This window comes from Cryptomeria japonica, chromosome 2 (genome assembly GCF_030272615.1).
Source record: "Cryptomeria japonica chromosome 2, Sugi_1.0, whole genome shotgun sequence".
Taxonomy (NCBI): domain Eukaryota; kingdom Viridiplantae; phylum Streptophyta; class Pinopsida; order Cupressales; family Cupressaceae; genus Cryptomeria; species Cryptomeria japonica.
The window spans coordinates 225,504,280-225,521,327 of NC_081406.1; the positions used below are offsets into that span (position 1 = coordinate 225,504,280).

The following is a 17,048-nucleotide window of genomic DNA, read 5'->3' on the forward strand; positions in this document are numbered from 1 at the left end:
GCGGCACAACTTCTGTGAGCCATAACTTTTGACTCAAGTGTTCGATTTGCTTTAATAATATATTGTTGGAAAGCTTGCGAAGAGATGCACAATATTGAGAGTATTTAAAGATCATTTCATCCATTTTTCAAGCCTTTCCGAGGCTTCTAATGTCTTCATATTTGAGTTTAAAACTTTATAGAAGAAATTTCGTAGGACAAAAATTTTGATATCTCCCAACGATTTAGGATATTGAGATGATTCTTTCATCATTCACTTTATTTCAAAATTTTGCTCCTTGGGGTCAATTTTAATATCCATACGTGCTCGTGTAGGTTGACATACTAAAAATAGCAGGTAATTACTTTTGGCCTTTTCAAACTTCTGATTGTCCTACACCTTGTAAGTGTCAACATGGGCTCCAAAACAACTAAAGAAACCTACAAAACAAAAAGAAAGTACAACTTTTTTTGGGTGATGCAAGATTGCTCTTACACCATTGGATGCTCCTGCATCACTCTAAGAGTAAAAATATAATGCTTACAAGGTACAATGACAATCATAAGGCCTATAGGTTGACTGATGTTGATATTGATCACTTGGTTTCAATAGAGATGTTGTGATTAATGAAGAAGTTGGGCCTTTATAGCTTTCTTCAGAGATCAAGATTATTGAAGATCAACTTAAGGCTACAGATTTAGGTGTTTAGCATCCGTTGGCTCCACCTGAAGATGGGTAGGATTCTGAGGATGAGGAGTCTCCCAAGCAAGCAACAGTTTAGAAGAATTTCTTGATGATAACCTATATTAGTCTCTAGATGACAATAAAGGGAAGCCCAAGTCATGATGGCAACACTATTTTGGATGGAGAGGTTTCTAAAAAGAGACCAAAGTGGTGAGAAAACGTCATTGATGATGTTTGGGATGATGAAATTATCAAGGGTAGATTATCTATGTTGGTGTTGGAAATAAGCCACACCCGGACCAACGATGGTCTGGTCCAAGAGGGGCCAGTAGCTCAGTGGTAGAGCACTCCAGCAGCGTATGGAAGGTCCTAGGTTCGAGTCCTAGCTGGTCCATGTCTCAAAAATGGTATCAGATCCAGGTCCTGGCTAGGAGCCCCAAGCACATGAGAGGTGTGGCTTAAGGGGGGGTGTTGGTGTTGGAAACAAGCCACACCCAGACCAACGATGGACTGGTCCAAGAGGGGCCAGTAGCTCAATGGTAGAGCACTCCAGCAACGTATGGAAGGTCCTAGGTTCGAGTCCTAGTTGGTCCATGTCTCAACAATCTAGAGGTAAGACCAACCTGAACATAGTTAATGTTGCTCTTGTGGTCAATTTTTTAGGGAGTTAATGAGTCTCAAGATTTTGTGAAGGAAAAAGGAAAACCTAAACAAGAAAGGCCATGGAAGTTGAATGTAAGAGGCTGATGAAAAATAAGGCATGGGTCCTGTTGTCATTTACGACACCCTTGGTCCATCAGTGAGAACCGATCAGAGATATGTTCCATGGACCAGCGCGGCCCCAGTTGATCAAGGAGAGAAGAATCATGAAGTGTGAAGTGTTGCCTTGTCTGGAGGAAGTTCTTCCCTTGGCCTTTTCTTCTTCCCCGGAACTCCGGAACCCTGAGGTTCCGAAGTTCTTTGCCTTAGCCGCTTTCTTTCCTTCTCCGAAACTCCGGAACCCCGAGGTTTCGAAGTTCCCTTCCTTCCCTCATCTTTTCTCCAGTTTCTCTGGAATTTCAGAACCCCGAGGGTCCGAAGTTCCTTCCCTAGCTTAGCCCCTCCTCTCCTTAGGCTTTCTCTCCTTTTGCCTGGAACTCCCCGAGGTTCCGAAGTTCCTTGTCCCTTTTCTCCTTTCTCTCCGGAACTCCGAAACCCTGAGGTTTAGAAGTTCCCAACCCTCCTTTCCTTCGCCTCTTCTCTTAAGCTTCTCCTTTCCCTAAAACTGCGGAACCCCCAGGTTCCGAAGTTCCCCTTCTCTCTTTAGCCCTTTCCCTTTTCGGAACTCCGAAACCTCGAGGTTCCGAAGTCTCCTTCCCTTGCCTTGCCCGGAAACCCGAAACCCCGAGGTTTCGAGGTTCCCTCCTCCCCCTTCTTCCTTCTTCTCCCCGGAACATCGAAACCTCGAGGTTCCGAAGTTACTTCCCCTTTTGCCTTCTCTCTCTAGTTCCTTCGGAATTCCGGAACCCCGGGGTTTCAAAGTTCTTCCCTTATCTTCCTCACTTTAGGAGTCCGAGCTTCCGAAGTCTCCGGGCTTCCTTTCGACTGGCGACACTTTCGGATGGCGTGATCGACACTCAAGGTTTTTAATGCTCCGACAGTTTTGGTGACTTGTGCACTTTCTTTTGTGGAGCCACAAGGGTGCTTTAAATGTTTTTGGCAGGGTTTCCATCAGGGAGGTACGGGGCCATGCTGGGTGACTTATGTCATGACTGACTTTGGAAGGTTAATCAATCTATCTTCCTCAGAATTGCCTTTGGAGGTATGGCTAGGTTGCTTGCATGTACAAGTCAGGTGCATGCACTTCCCTGCACTTTTAGACTGACATGCAGGGGTCATGATCACCATTGTAACCCATTTTTCTATATAAGGCTGATAAGCCTCATTATAAGGGGTTCTCTCCCTGCTGCCTTGAGCTTTCTTATGCTCTTCTCTTCTCTTGAAGACTTGTAATCATTTTTTGCACTTCTGCACTTGTAAGATTGGCCTTTGGCCTTCGAATGAATTGAAGTTACATTCTTGCCTTCTTTCAACTTGTGCATGCTGTGTATGTTTCCTTACCTTCATCATAAGTGTATGTTGTGGCTCCTCTCTCCATATATGCTGTGTTGACTTGTTTTCTGAGTGTGACTTGTGGGAATTCTTCTCCCCTCTTGACACTTAGCAAAATTCCAACCTCCATACATGCGTTTGGGTCACTTATGCAACTGAAGTTGTGCATCTCAGGGGCATTTCAGTGGAATCCTTATGCCATTTCGGTAGGGAGAGAAACAATCTCTTCTCGGTGCATCACCTCCCTTTTGTTTCAAGCATTCTCTCTTCTCTTTTCCTCTGCAATTTGTTAGGATAGGCTTAGGAGTCAGTTTTGAAGTGTTGAGTTGGTTCAACACCTGCACCTATTTGAAGAAGGAAGCCAACCTTGTCCGGAGATTCAACCCCTTGCGCAAGGGCCCACACTTCGGGGTTGTTTCCATGTTTCACAAGGCACTAATAGGCCAACCATTTGATCAACAATTGATTGTTACTAACAGTGATACACACAAAGAGGAAACCTAGGCTAAAGCACGAGAGAATCAATTGATGGAGGACTTGGTAGACTTGTGGGACGTTTCCGTCACCTAGTATGTGCAGAGGAAGGCTCGGGAGAGAGCCGTTCCTGAAGGCACCGTACGTAGTGAACTCACGGTCAATACACTCGTATTTGATCTTCTGGGGAGCCTCCCGAGGCTGTCGTCAAGAAATTTAATTGAACTTTAAGACCGAAGGGAAGAGATCAGTAGTGAACGTCGTCGACAACAAATCCTGCAGCGATTCCTGGAAAGGACTCGACAAGAAGAGGAGGAACATGACGAGAACCGTCGACGACAAAGGATCCTCAACCCGTACGGAGAAAATAATTGATGCTAGTAACGTTGAATAAGGATAGGAATCATGTGTTGAAGGGGCAAGAGGAGGAGAACGAGGCTGTCCAGAGAGCATTGAGGTTGGAAGAGCAAGCGGAACGAAGAAGGCGGTTATGGAGAATTGCTGAAGGAGCAACTAAAGGAGACGGTGATGGCGGTGAGAGATTGGTCGGAGATGGCTAAGTATTTGAATTGATTGAGAACACCCGGCGTCGTATGGGGGACCTGACCCTCACGTTGGAAGAGATTGGCTATGGTAGCGGAGTGGAACCGTACACACAGTTTTGAAGGGATTCAAGAGAATCCAAGGTCGGAAGGACATGGAGTGAGGAGCACACCGGAGACAGAGGCGTAGGGGATACGGGAGCGGCTGAGAGTGTAAGGAGGACACTAGAACACCGTACCTAGAACATTCTTTTTGGGTCTAGTGCATTGAACCAGGGAGCAACTCCAACCGGACCTAGCGGACAGAGTGGGTCTCAGATTCCAACCATACTGAGCACTCAAAGCATGCCACCATAGGGAGTTAGGACAATGTCGAAGCATCAGAAATTGCCGAAGTTTACGGGGGATGAAACGGAGGACCCTGTACGGCATTGTAGAACGTGCAAAACAATTTGGTATGCCAATGGGCAGACAGACCGAGATGAGTGGGTGACATAGTTTCCTGCTACGCTATGGGTAGCAGTGATAGATTGGTTCTTTGAAGTTGACAAAACCAAGGTCGGTACATGGACTGACCTGAAGAAAGTGTTTCAGGCTGAATTTAAACTGCTTCGGGATGATAATGAGATCATAGCCCGAATTTATAGCACAAAGCTAAATAAGCATGAAAGTGTGAGGACGTACAACCGGCGGCTTAAGGAGCTGCTGAGGAAGATGGAAAACCAACCAGCCGACAGATTGAAGAAGCGTTGGTTTGTAGAGGGTTTGAAATCCTCGTTGAAGAGGAAAATGAAGCTGGTCCCCCCTACGTCCTATGAAGATGCGTATAACAAGGCCATGGACATAGAGAGTGAAGACAAAACGTCTCAGAAAAAGAAGAACAAATCGGATGATGATTCATTCGAGGGGAGTAGTAGTGACGAGGAATCAAGCAAGAAGATACAAGCCCTACAAAAAGATATGCATAGAATGATGAAGGAATTTAAAGCTATGAAGGGGAGTAGTAGTAAAAATGAAGGGGAACTATGGTGTGCTGATTGCAAGGAAGGTCACACTAAAGGCACGTGCCCTAAAAAGGCCTTCTGTGACATTTGTCAGGTGTTGGTACAGTCCACCAAGGAGTGCCCATACAACATGAAGACCAGAGGTGCACAATTACTCCTTACCTAGAAGCAGCCATACACGGTCGTGGCAGTGGCCACCCCACAACAACCGGCCAACACAACTGCATCATCCGGTGGCTATAAAAATAACCGGAGGGGAGGAAAAAGCAACAACAATAATAGCCGTCGGATGCAGTATGATGCCAAAGGCTGACCAATGATTCAATGTCGAGCCTATAGCGAATGGGGACATTTTGCTAGGGGTTGCCCAAAGGGAGAAAGTTCCCAACACCTGTGCAGATGGTGCGGTCCAGGAGACCACGATGATGTGTCTTGCCAATCTGCTCAACAATTCCTGAAATCGCCTCCTGAATCCTCCCTCGGCCACTGACTCTACCTAATCGTCTCTGACTCAGAGGAAGACAAGACTTTGACACGAAAACCAACACTCTTGACCTACCCTGACCTGAGACTTTTGTCTCTTTTGCACAATTTACCATCTTCGATCTCCTGAAAGGTAAAACTCCTCTAAGACAACCCTAGGGTTCAAGGCAGATAACATATGACTTCCCAAATCTAGGCCACATTCAACTTTGAAAGAAACCCTAGGATGAGCTCTTTGAGAGAAACCCTAATCTACCCAGCCCAAGTGATCACTAACTCACTCAAAATACCTAGCAAGCAGAGAAAAACCTAGCTAAGGGAAAGCAAAAGCTAAGAAAAAGAGGGGGTCCCCATCCTGATGGGGCGATGTGTGAAATAGTCACAACAAGATGGAGGATTATGAAGTCTTCCATCCTGCATGTCACATGTTGCAGATAGAAGAAGAACCAAAGGAGGAGGACATGTTCCTACCTGAATATAGAGAATATAAGGAAGGGGTCGCTCAAGTCAATGACACTCCGACATACCCATTTGCTAAAGACAAACCCATACGGTACGGGGACCCCAACTTGAAGGAGACGAATCTTGGGGATGAGGCAACCTCGAAAAATATTCTAGTTGGCGACGACTGGGACCTTGTGTTGAAGGCAGCAACCTTCAAGATTTTCATGGAGTATAAGGATGTGTTCGCATGGACCTATAAAGGCCTGAAGGGAGTTCCTTCAGAACCATGTGTCCACCGGATCCCATTGGTACCAGGAGCCCAACCAGTACGGAAGAGACCGTATCGCATGAATAAAAATTATGCTGCCCAAGTGAATGAGGAGATCGAGTGGATGCTAGAGGCAGGCATCATATTCTGGGTCGAGACAAGTGAGTGGGTCTCACCGATTGTGATATCACTGAAGAAGGAGGCCAACCAAATCCGCATTTGTGTGGATTTTTGGTGTCTCAATGCGGTCACCATCAAGGACCCGTTTCCAATACCCTTTACAGGCAGTATCCTCGAGGAGGTAGCCGAACATGAAATGTACTCATTCCTGGACGACTTTTCAGGATACAACCAAATCTCTATAGTAGAGGAGGACAAACTAAAGACCACATTTGTGGTGGAAGATGGTGTATATGTGTACAACCGAATGCCGTTCGGATTGTGCAATGCTCCTACTACATTCCAAAGAATAGTTCTCCATATTTTCAATAAAATGTCTGTAGGGAATTTCAAGGCCTTCTTGGATGATTGGTCCATTTATAGTGGACAGGACACTCACTTGGTGGCATTAAGGGAACGTATGGAACGGTGTCGGAGTGCCCGACTAGCCTTGAACCCAAAGAAATGTAGGTTTATGGTGCCTTAGGGAAAATTGCTCGGCCACATTGTCTGCAAGGCCAGGTTGAAAACAGATCCGGATAAGGTAAGTGTTATTGTGGAGATGGAGCCCCCCACCAACATGATAGGAGTGACGTCCTTTTTGGGGCACATAGGGTATTACCGGAAGTGCATCAAGAACTTTGCTCAAATGTCATTTCCCTTGGACAAGTTGACATGAAAAGGGGAGCCGTACGTGTGGGAAACCGCACAAGGGGAAGCGTTCGAGGAACTCAAGACGAGGCTGGTGGCTGCACCTATTGTTGCCTACTTGAATTGGGATAGAGAATTCCATGTCCATGTGGATGCCTCTAACTATGCAATTGGTGCCACATTAGCATAGGAGGGAGGACATGGGCCTGATCACCCCATTTATTTTGCCAGTCAGTTACTGTCGAAGGCAGAAAAGAATTACAGTACTACTGAGAGGGAAGCCCTCAGGATGGTCTATGCTGTGCAAAAATTTCGACCCCGTTTACATTTTATGTTGATCATCAGGCATTGATGTACCTGGTGAATAAACCTATTATACAAGGGAGGATCAGTCGGTGGCTTCTCCTACTTCAGGAGTTCACATTCACAATTATTGTACATCCCGACAAGAGCCATGCCATTGCCGATCAACTGCCACGGATTAAATCCGAAGAGCCACCAGATGGAGTGAATGATGATTTTCCCGATGCCCATTTATTTCAAATAGCTGCATTACCATCATGGTATGCCAGCATCGGGGAGTACTTGTCAACCTCTCGGTTTCTGGCAGACATGCTACCAGGAGAAAGAAGGAAGTTGGTCCTGCGAAGCAGGACATTTCAATTGATTAATGGGTTACTTTACAAAATGGGCCCTGATCAAGTACTGAGAAGGTGTGCTATGGAAGAGGAGATCTCAGGAGTGCTAAGGGAAGCACATGAAGGACCTGCAGGTGGTCACATGGGACTAGACACTGCGGCAAGAAAAGTGTTGCTTGCAGGACTATGGTGGCCTACCTTGTATAATGATGCGCGTGAATGGGTGGTGGGATGTGATACTTGCCAGAGGGTAGGAAAACCATTGAAGAGGGACTTTATGCCCCTAAATCCTTTCCATTCCCAGGAGCTATTTGAGCGATGTGGTCTAGATTTCATCGGACCATTGAAGGCCAGCCGTGCACGAAGGTGTCGGTACATTGTGGTGGCCACCGAATATTTGACAAAGTGGGTAGAGGCACGGGCATTGCCAGATAATTCAGCTTTGAGTACGATGGGATTCATTTATGAACAAATCATTACAAGGTATGGCATTCCTATTCAATTGACAAGTGATCGAGGTGGACACTTTGTAAACCATGTAGTTAAGTTGCTCACGACGAAGTTCAAGATTTTTCATTCTTTGTCGAGCCCGTACTATCCCAGGGCTAACGGCCAAGCAGAGGCCACTATCAAAATATTGGTGTCGGTAATCTATAATTCCTGTGGGGTTAAACAAGAAGACTGGGAAGAAAAGCTACCATCCATACTGTGGGCGTACAGGACCACGTACAAAGTGACAACATGCTAGACACCCTTTCTGTTGATGTATGGTTAGGAGGCCATTGTACCGGCGGGATTCATGGTACCTAGCCTGTGGATAGCAATTGAGAACCGATTAGGAGACATGTAGAGGCTACGAGAACGACTATATGCGCTGGGTAAGCTGGACGAACGGAGAATGATGGCTCAATGGGCCACTGAAGCAGCCCAACAACGTCGGAAGTTTTGGCATGATAAGCATCTTAGACGTATGGAATTCGGTCTAGGCCAATGGTTGTTGAAGTACAATGTCCGAAATGAGATAAAACTTGGGAAATTTAAAGTGAGATGGTTGGGTCCCTACAAAGTTCGGAAAGTAGCGGAGAATAGAGCAATCAAGTTGTCGATGTTGGACGACCAACCAATCAAGCAGATAGTGAACGGGTCGAAATAAAAAATGTATCATCGCAGGCAACAATGGAATGAACCAGTTCGTCTGGAGGTAGGGCCTAGCTGGACAAATTGAAAAGGTAATTATTTTGTTTTAGTTAGGAAAAAAAAAACGAAAAAAAAAGAAGAAAAAAAAAAGAAAAAGAAAAAGAGAACTTGTATAAAGCCCACCCGTATGTCTAAGAAGAGGCACAATCGTACCATTAGAGATAGACATGTCAAGCAGAAGAATCCGTAGGTAGAGGAAGTGATTGGAAAAAAAATTGCAAATAGGAACCCTATGGCAGCCAGCAAGTGATGGATATATGTGAAAAAGGCAACCGTACGGACGACAAATAGAACCCATACATGATCGAATAAGGCTGGAACAAGTTCAAAGAGAAGTTGGAGAAGGCAAATAGAACCCATGGAAGGCATACAGACGAAATCGTACGACTGACTGGAGAGGTTGCACGTGGAGGGCACAAGGGACAAATTCGTAGGGACGTGGTTGCATCTGGTAGAGGGACAAGCATACAGAAGAGAAATCGCACAAGTGATGCCATACATTGATGCATTTCGTACAAAAGGACATAATGGCAAGGAGCAAAACCGTACATGCTTGAATTTGTACGACTGAGGAGAGGGAAGACAAATCCGTATGGTGGGAGGCAAACCGTACATGTGCCAAAGCATTTTTGTAAGCAATTTTCCGTACAAATTGTGGGGTGATTTCGTACACGAGGAGGAAAAAATCCCTACGGCAAGGTGACGAATCCATATACTGGAGGTCGTGGTTGCAAGGAATCCGTACATCACCAGGAATTCCAAGCGCAAAATTGTTCAAAGCCAGGTGGTTTCTGTACAACGCAGGGGTGGAAGGCGAATTTGTGAGCCAAAGCAAGGGAAATCCGTACGATTGAAAATCAAGAAGATTCCAAGGGATCCGTACATTGAAGTTGTTCGTACAAGCATATAGAAGGTGGTACAAGATAAATCGTGCAAAAGGAGAAAACTGTACGGTCAAGTAAGTCAGCAACAAATTAAAATTGCAAGGAAGGTCGTCAGGGAATAACTGAATTTGACAGATTTTATCATAAGTATTGCCCGACAATTACAAGAATTAATTAAATGGAGTCTGGGAGACCAAAGTTAAATTGGACAAAACAGTTGCAGTAGTTAGAGCCTCCAAAGAACCAATCGTCCAAGAAAGGAAAAATGGCAGGATCCAGTAGTGCAGCCATGGACAAAGGAAAAAGAACATTGCCATCAGGAGTGGGGGTTGCAGGAACCACAGATACAGGCAAAGTTGGGAAAGCGAAGACAATGCCGACAAAGGTCACAACATATATCATCACTTTTGAAGGATTGAGCGGCATTGTGTGGAGAACGTGGTGGCTAGAGACTCTAGACAATCATCCCATCAAGGATTTCCTTCGGCATGTGTGCATTGTGCAATCCAAATACCTATGTTTACCATTTGAGATTTTGAGCCATGTCTCAAGATGATGATTACCGCGTATGTTAGAAACGCTAGGAAATCTGTATTTACCTACCAGCAAAGTATAGTAATGATGTCATTTACAGCGGAAGCATTTACTAGAGTGTTCGACATTCCTCGCAAGGGCAAGAAAGTTGACAAAAACGCCACGAAGATGTCGGCAGAACGAAGGCAGAAACTTCTACAACTAGTGTGCTGTGATGATTTGGCAGCAGAGGAATGGGAAAGAGTGAATGCACTGAAGGGACGAGGGTTAAAAAAGTCTTACATTGTCTGCTCGATGTGATGAAGAGTAGACTCACGGGAGCCAGTCGAGCCTCAGACACCTTTGTACCCATGTTGGCATTGATGAACGGGTTAAGTAACGGGACAGTATATAATTGGGCGTCCGTCCTCTTTGATAGGATTCATGATTTCCTCACCCTATGGCATAAGGCCTCCTACATGCCTTTTCATGCCATTAGACTCTTTCTGGACGCTGTGCGAACACAGGTACCCTTTGATAGACATGTATGGAAGCCGCAGAATCAGGTGGACCGTTGACAACCACCTATCTTTTATTGGACTCACCTAGATACCTTCATAGGTAGTGGGGATATTCAACCTAGCAGGAAGCGAAGGCGGCAACAGGTGGCTGCTTTGGAGAGTGAGCCAGAGTCGACAAAAGAGGAGGAGACCAACGCAGGGGAAGAGTCGTCAGATACCTCTTCCAGCAGCAGTGGAGGCAATGATGCCTTCCGTCTGGCTAGTTGAGGAGAAGTGGGAAGGAGTCTTGGAGAGGAGACGTTGGATAGTGCTGGTACACGTGTGGAAGGTGTCATGGGTACACCCTTGAGTGGTACGAGTACAGTTGGAGCAGCACCGTCGAGTGGGGTCAGACCTTCGGGAGGGGTGATGATCGGACGACTTTTTTTTGCTCCAACCTTGCTGAGGGTGGACGTGAATTGACTCCACTCCCTACTTCGGGGATGACCGTTGAAGCCGTACTAGTGCCAGGATTCGGGCAATTGCAACCTCCACCCACACAGATACCCTTTAGTGTCCATTGTCACCCCACCAGCACACGGAGTGCTTGCGAGTTAGGAGCCCGCTACAGAGAAAGGGGCCGAGTTGGAGAGTACGTCCACGCATGGCATGCATGGTTGGACCGCTACTAGGCGACCCCCATGGCACTAGTTGGATCTCAACCACCTTCACGACAACCACTAGTGTTGCCAGAGATCGTGGATTTAGAGGAGGGGAGTTCTCACCAGCAGCAGGAGTCAGCTCTGGATGTCTTCCAAGATAGGGTGCCTGGAGAGGACTATAGGGCTGTTGAGCTCAACTAGCAGATAGCATCCACTATGCAGGGTGAGTCAGGTGCGGTGGAGCAGTTTTTGGCAGAGATGGAGGGCAGTGCACAGAGGATGGTTGCCTTGGTAGATGTGGAGGTGAGTGCATGGAGGATGGCGGCTTCAATTTAGGAAATGGCTCTTGGACAAACTGTAGTGGAGAATTTGCTTGCATTTTCCACAGGGGGATGTGCACAGGAGTTTGCCAGGTGTTTCAATTCGAGGGGATAGCCTGCAGTAGAGACGCCTTCCATGATGGAGGAGTGGAGGTGCAAGTAGCTTGTTGGCGAGAGTGGGACATACTTCTTGTTGCGGCATGTGGAGCAGGCATTCCGTGACGACTACTATGAGCTCCGACGTGCACAACATTTGGCATTTGGGGCGGAGGTAGAGCGGGTGGCAGCCATTACAGCTCGGGAGGAGCTAGCCACTTGGCTGCAGATCATTGAGGAGGAAGTCGCACTACAAAGGGCTCGGGTGATGACATTGGAGGAGGAGTTGGTCCAGGCAAATGTGGAACTGGAATAGGAGGCGGCTACGCGAGCGGCAATAGAGACTTGCCTCACTTCAGTTTTGGAGGAGTTGGACAAGAAACATAAGGAAGTCATGGGGGCGGTGTTCATGATGAAGACTTCGAGAGAGCAACACTTGTTACTCAAGAGGGACCTCCAGTATAGGACACAGCAGGTTCGCCAGTTGCGGGAGCAGTTGGCTACATCAGTCCAATCGGCTCCTTCATCTTGTTTGCATTTTGCAATGAGGTGATCTTCTCCTGTTATCAACAAGTCATCAACATAGAGAACAAGTATTAACATGTCACCATCCGATATTTTGAAGTATATGTTAGAGTTTGCTTCATTTTTGGAATATCCTAGTTTGGAGAGATAACTATCTATCCTTCCGTACCATGCCTTGGGGGCTTGCTTAAGGCCGTAGAGAGATTTTTTTAGTTCTCACACATAGGGATTTCTATCATGTGTAGCAAAGCCTTCAGGTTGTTCTATATATACTTCTTCCTCAATAACACCATTCAAAAATGCGGTCTTCATGTCCATTTGGTGTATCTTCCACCCTTTGGAAGCTGCAATGATAATGATGGTTCTTACAGAAATATATCGGGCAACTGGAGCAAATGTCTCTTCGCAATCAATTCCAGCCTTTTGAGAGAACCCCCTGACAACGAATCTGGCTTTGTGTTTTTCAATACTACCATCTGGTGCATATTTGATTTTGAATAACCACTTTGATGAGACAACTGATTTGTCTTTTGGTCTAGGTACAATGTCCCGGACATCATTTTTTAAGATGATTGGTATTCCTCAATCATTGCATCTTTCCAAGCTTGACATGTTAAAGCCTCTTCAACATTTGATGGTTCAGTTTTTGTAAGTTCGGTCATGAGGGCAACATTGCATGATTGACTTCTTGTTTTCTTATTCTCTTTGAAGATTTCATCGGGTTCCACATTATTTTCTTCAATCATCTTTCTTGCCCACGGTGTTCTTTTCTTGTTGTTAGGATTTTCAGCATTCTCAAAATTAGGTGATTGAAGTTCATGATTTTCTATGCTATTCTCCATCTGATTTTCAATTGTAGTATTTTCATCTGATTCTGCGGTTAGATCATCTTCTGCACTTAGAGATAGTTTATAAGTAACATTCTACAAATTTGACATCTCTACTGATTTCAATGGATCTTCGTCTTGGAATATAGACTCTATATCCTTTAGTGGTTCACTGTAGCCAACAAATATGCCTTTCTTCCCGGAGGGTTCTAGTTTGGTTCTCTTTTCTTTAGGAACGTGAATATACACGTGGCAACCAAAGATTCTTAGATTGCTCAAATCTGGTTTATTTCCTATAAAGGCTTCTTTAGGTGTTATATTCTCTAGGATTGAATGAGGGCATCTGTTTTGAATGTACACAACTGTATTTGAGGATTCAGCCCAAAACGAGATATTTTTATTTTGATCATGCATCATGGCTTTAGCAGCTTCAATGATGGTTCTATTTTTTCTTTCTGCAACTCCATTTGTTGAGGATTATAAGGTACAGTACACTCCCTCTTAATCCCAACAGAAATGTAGAATTCTTTAAAATTTTCAGAGATATATTCACCTCCATTATCCGATCTTAGAGTCTTTATTTTCTTCCCAGTTTGATTTTCCACTAGGGCCTTAAATTATTTAAATTTCAATAACACTTCATTTGATTCTTTGAGTTTTATGAAATAGATCCAAGTTTTCCTAGAGTAATCATCAACAAATATCACGTAATACAAGAATCCCCCTAGTGATGGTAATGACATTGGACCACACAAATCAGTGTGGACAAGTTCTAGTACAACTTTGATTTGTGTTCACTTGAGGGAAAGGACCCTTTTGAGTTCTTCCCTAGAGCACATCCTTTACAAGTTCCAACATGATCAGATTTTAGATTGGGTAATCCTGAGGTAATTTTTCCTATAGAAGGTAGGGCACTAAATCGAAGACGTCCTAATCTTCTATGCCAAATTTCATTAGAGTTTGATACTTCATGATTTAGTGCTTGTTTTTGAGTATTACATAATTTGTATAAACTACCATCTCTAGATCCTATAGGAATAGCATTCTTTATGTTAGAGTTTTTAGGCTAGAGTAGAACTTTATCTTCATGGAAGGTGACACGATATCCTTGATCAGCTAGTCCTGAAATAGAGACCAAATTCCTTTTGATACCTGGTACAAAGAGAACATCTTTCAATTGTAATGTAACTCCTGTTCTTAATTGAATTGAGCAGGTCCCAATTCCTTTCATTGGATAGGTAGAATTGTCTCCTATTGTAACTTCTTCAGTTGAGTGGCCTTCAAAGGTTTCAAATTGATCTCTAAAACCGGTTATGTGTCGAGATGCCCCACTGTCGATTATCCACATATGTTTGTTTGAGTTTAGTTCGCTTGATAAGGCTAAGAAAAATAGAGGATTCTCTACTTCCTTGACTTCAGCTATGGTTGCTTGAGCTTTCTTTCTTTCTGGGCAGAACTTGTGAGTGTGTCCAAATTTATCACACTTGTAGCATTGAATCTTGGATAAGTCTTTGCTTTTGTGATTATTTCCTCTCTTCCGTTTGAACTTCCTTTTCTTCCCTTCGTTGCTTGTGTTAGCATGTAGTGCTTGAATTTCTCCCCCTTTGTTTGGACCCAATCCTCTTGTGATTAGTCGAGATTCTTCTTGAGTACAATCATTCTTGAGTTGATTGAATTTTGGTAGTGTCGGACGAGCACTAATGCCTTGAATAAAGGATTCCCAACTGGATGGTAATCCCTTAAGTGCTATTAGAGATAGCTCCATATCATCTATATTATTCCCAATAGTTGACAATTGGTCTTTTAATTCTGAAATCCTCATGAAATAGGATGTGATTGTTTCTCCTTTGTTCATGTAGATATGCATTAACTGCTTTTTTAAAGCGAGCAATCTACTTGCATTATTTATTTCATATGAGTTTTGAATGGTCTTGAACATATCATAAGCTGTAGTTAGTTTTGGGATGGTTGGGAGAATGTGATCTTTAACAGCATCAACTATGATTTGCTTAGCCTTGTTGTTGTGTCTTTTCCAGGTTGTTTTCTCTGGCTCGTCTTCGGGCATCTTAGTCTTTTCTTCTATGTATGCATCTAGTTCGAGTTCTTGAAAAATTGCTGTTATTCGAATTCTCCATGAGACGAAGTTGGATGTGCCTTCGAGTCTATCCTCCATTCTAACACTGTTCACCATGATTGATCTTCTTTTGATTCTGAGTGCAAGTCTGAATTTTTTTTAGAAAAGAGGTGTCACTATTTTATTATTTCTCTACCAACGTGGTTCTAATACCATGTTAAGGAATTTAGATTAGAGATAGAGAATACAATAGTCTGGTAATATGTAGTGAGGATAGACTTTAATAAGATCACTGCAATGAATATGTTTTACCTCCGATGTGTATATATATATATATATATATATATATATATATATATATATATATATATATATATATATATATATATATATATATATATATATATATATATATATATATATATATATATATATATATATATATATATATATAACTCTAACTATTAATCTTCTATGATAATATCGACAGCTTGCTGGTTCGTGAAACTGCAACAGTTATTGGTTTCGGTTCACAGCAAGTGTCGATGCCTATAAATAAAAGGATGAAGAGTCATGTCCACGCAGGGGCATGACTTCTACGTGGCTTTTGCTACGTAGAGTCGTGACCCTACGGGGACATGACCCTTCGTTCAATGTCGTTATATATTACTTCCTTCAATCCAAATGAAGCTATATCCTTAACACACTCCATATTCCAAAAGTATGGAAATGGAGAAGGTTGCAAAGACAATTTGTTTTGAGGTGTTTGTCAAGAGTGTAAAGGAGATATTCATAGTAAGTAACAAAATAAAGTTTCAGAGAGAAATTTGTATATGCCTTTTTTATGTATTTGCTCTCTCTCTGTCTCTGTCTCTGTCTCTGTCTCTCTCTCTCTCTCCCTTCAATTTAAATTTCAAAATGTTTTAGGTGACAATCTTTGGTCAAGTTTTTTTGTTTGGTTGACAAAGATAAAATGGTGATGGGTTATTATAGGAGGCCATCAAGTTTCTGTGCTTGGTTGACAGAGATAAAATGGTAATGGGTTATTATAGGATGCTATGAATGAGGGCAAGGAAGCAATATATCATTGTTATGGTGGGAAAATTGAGAAACAATAGAATCATTTTGCATATCATCAATTGTAGCTGGTGAATCAACTCAAACAAATACTTGCAATGGTGTACTACTTGAACCGAAAACCTATTCTTTATTTCATCCTTATAGCTAGCACCTGTCATTTATTAGGCTTTTTAACTGCTTGAACAAAATGGATGTGGTCTCCCCATGTTCTATCTTGGTTGAGATAATTTTATCGATCTCATTATAAAAGATTCCACTATTTGTGATGAATGTGTATAGATTGTTTTCTCATTCTTAACGAGGTCAACAAAAATGAAAAATTAAGGGAAGTGGAAGAGCTTGACTCTTAGTATTCCTTATTCTCTTAAAATACACTAAAGATGAAAATGAGTCAAATGATTCTTCAACTTTGATCCTTTCGTGTACTTAAAAGCATATATAATCTTATTTTTTCACAAAACAATATAATTTGATTTTTTATCAAAACAAATATATATGCTTTAGATCAATATCCCTAACACAAGTTGGCTCAAATGTATACTTCCAATATTATTTCAAGGTTTGTAGATGTAAACTTATTAATTCTCATTAAGCTTAAAGTTTAATTTGATTATAGGCTTATTATGTATGGCTGATAAATTCTTAGAGCATAGTTTATAATGGCATGCTTATAGTTCTCTAAATCTCCTTTGTTCACCAGTGGTTGCAAAATCTAGATGTCACTTGAAAGCATTTTATTTGAATGTTCAATTATTTTGACATATGCTTGTTATATATTGCTAGAAAAGTCCTCGAGTATGTTGTGAGCCTTAAGATTTACGTGCCTCATATGTCTTTATTTCTTTGTTTTATAAGATAATTGTAATAAGTGCTAGAACCAAAGTTTTGTTACTTATTAAAAGGCTTGCTAAGCAATTTTCTAGTCTTGTACTCTATTTATTTGTGCCTTGAAT

The 17,048-nt window shown here is 42.9% G+C and overlaps 1 protein-coding gene across 3 annotated transcripts in view; it reads left to right on the forward strand.

Moving 5' to 3' along the window:
• Positions 1 to 17,048, forward strand: part of LOC131048690 (poly [ADP-ribose] polymerase 2) — a 237,155-nt gene that overhangs the window by 55,907 nt on the left and 164,200 nt on the right. The window lies entirely within an intron of this gene.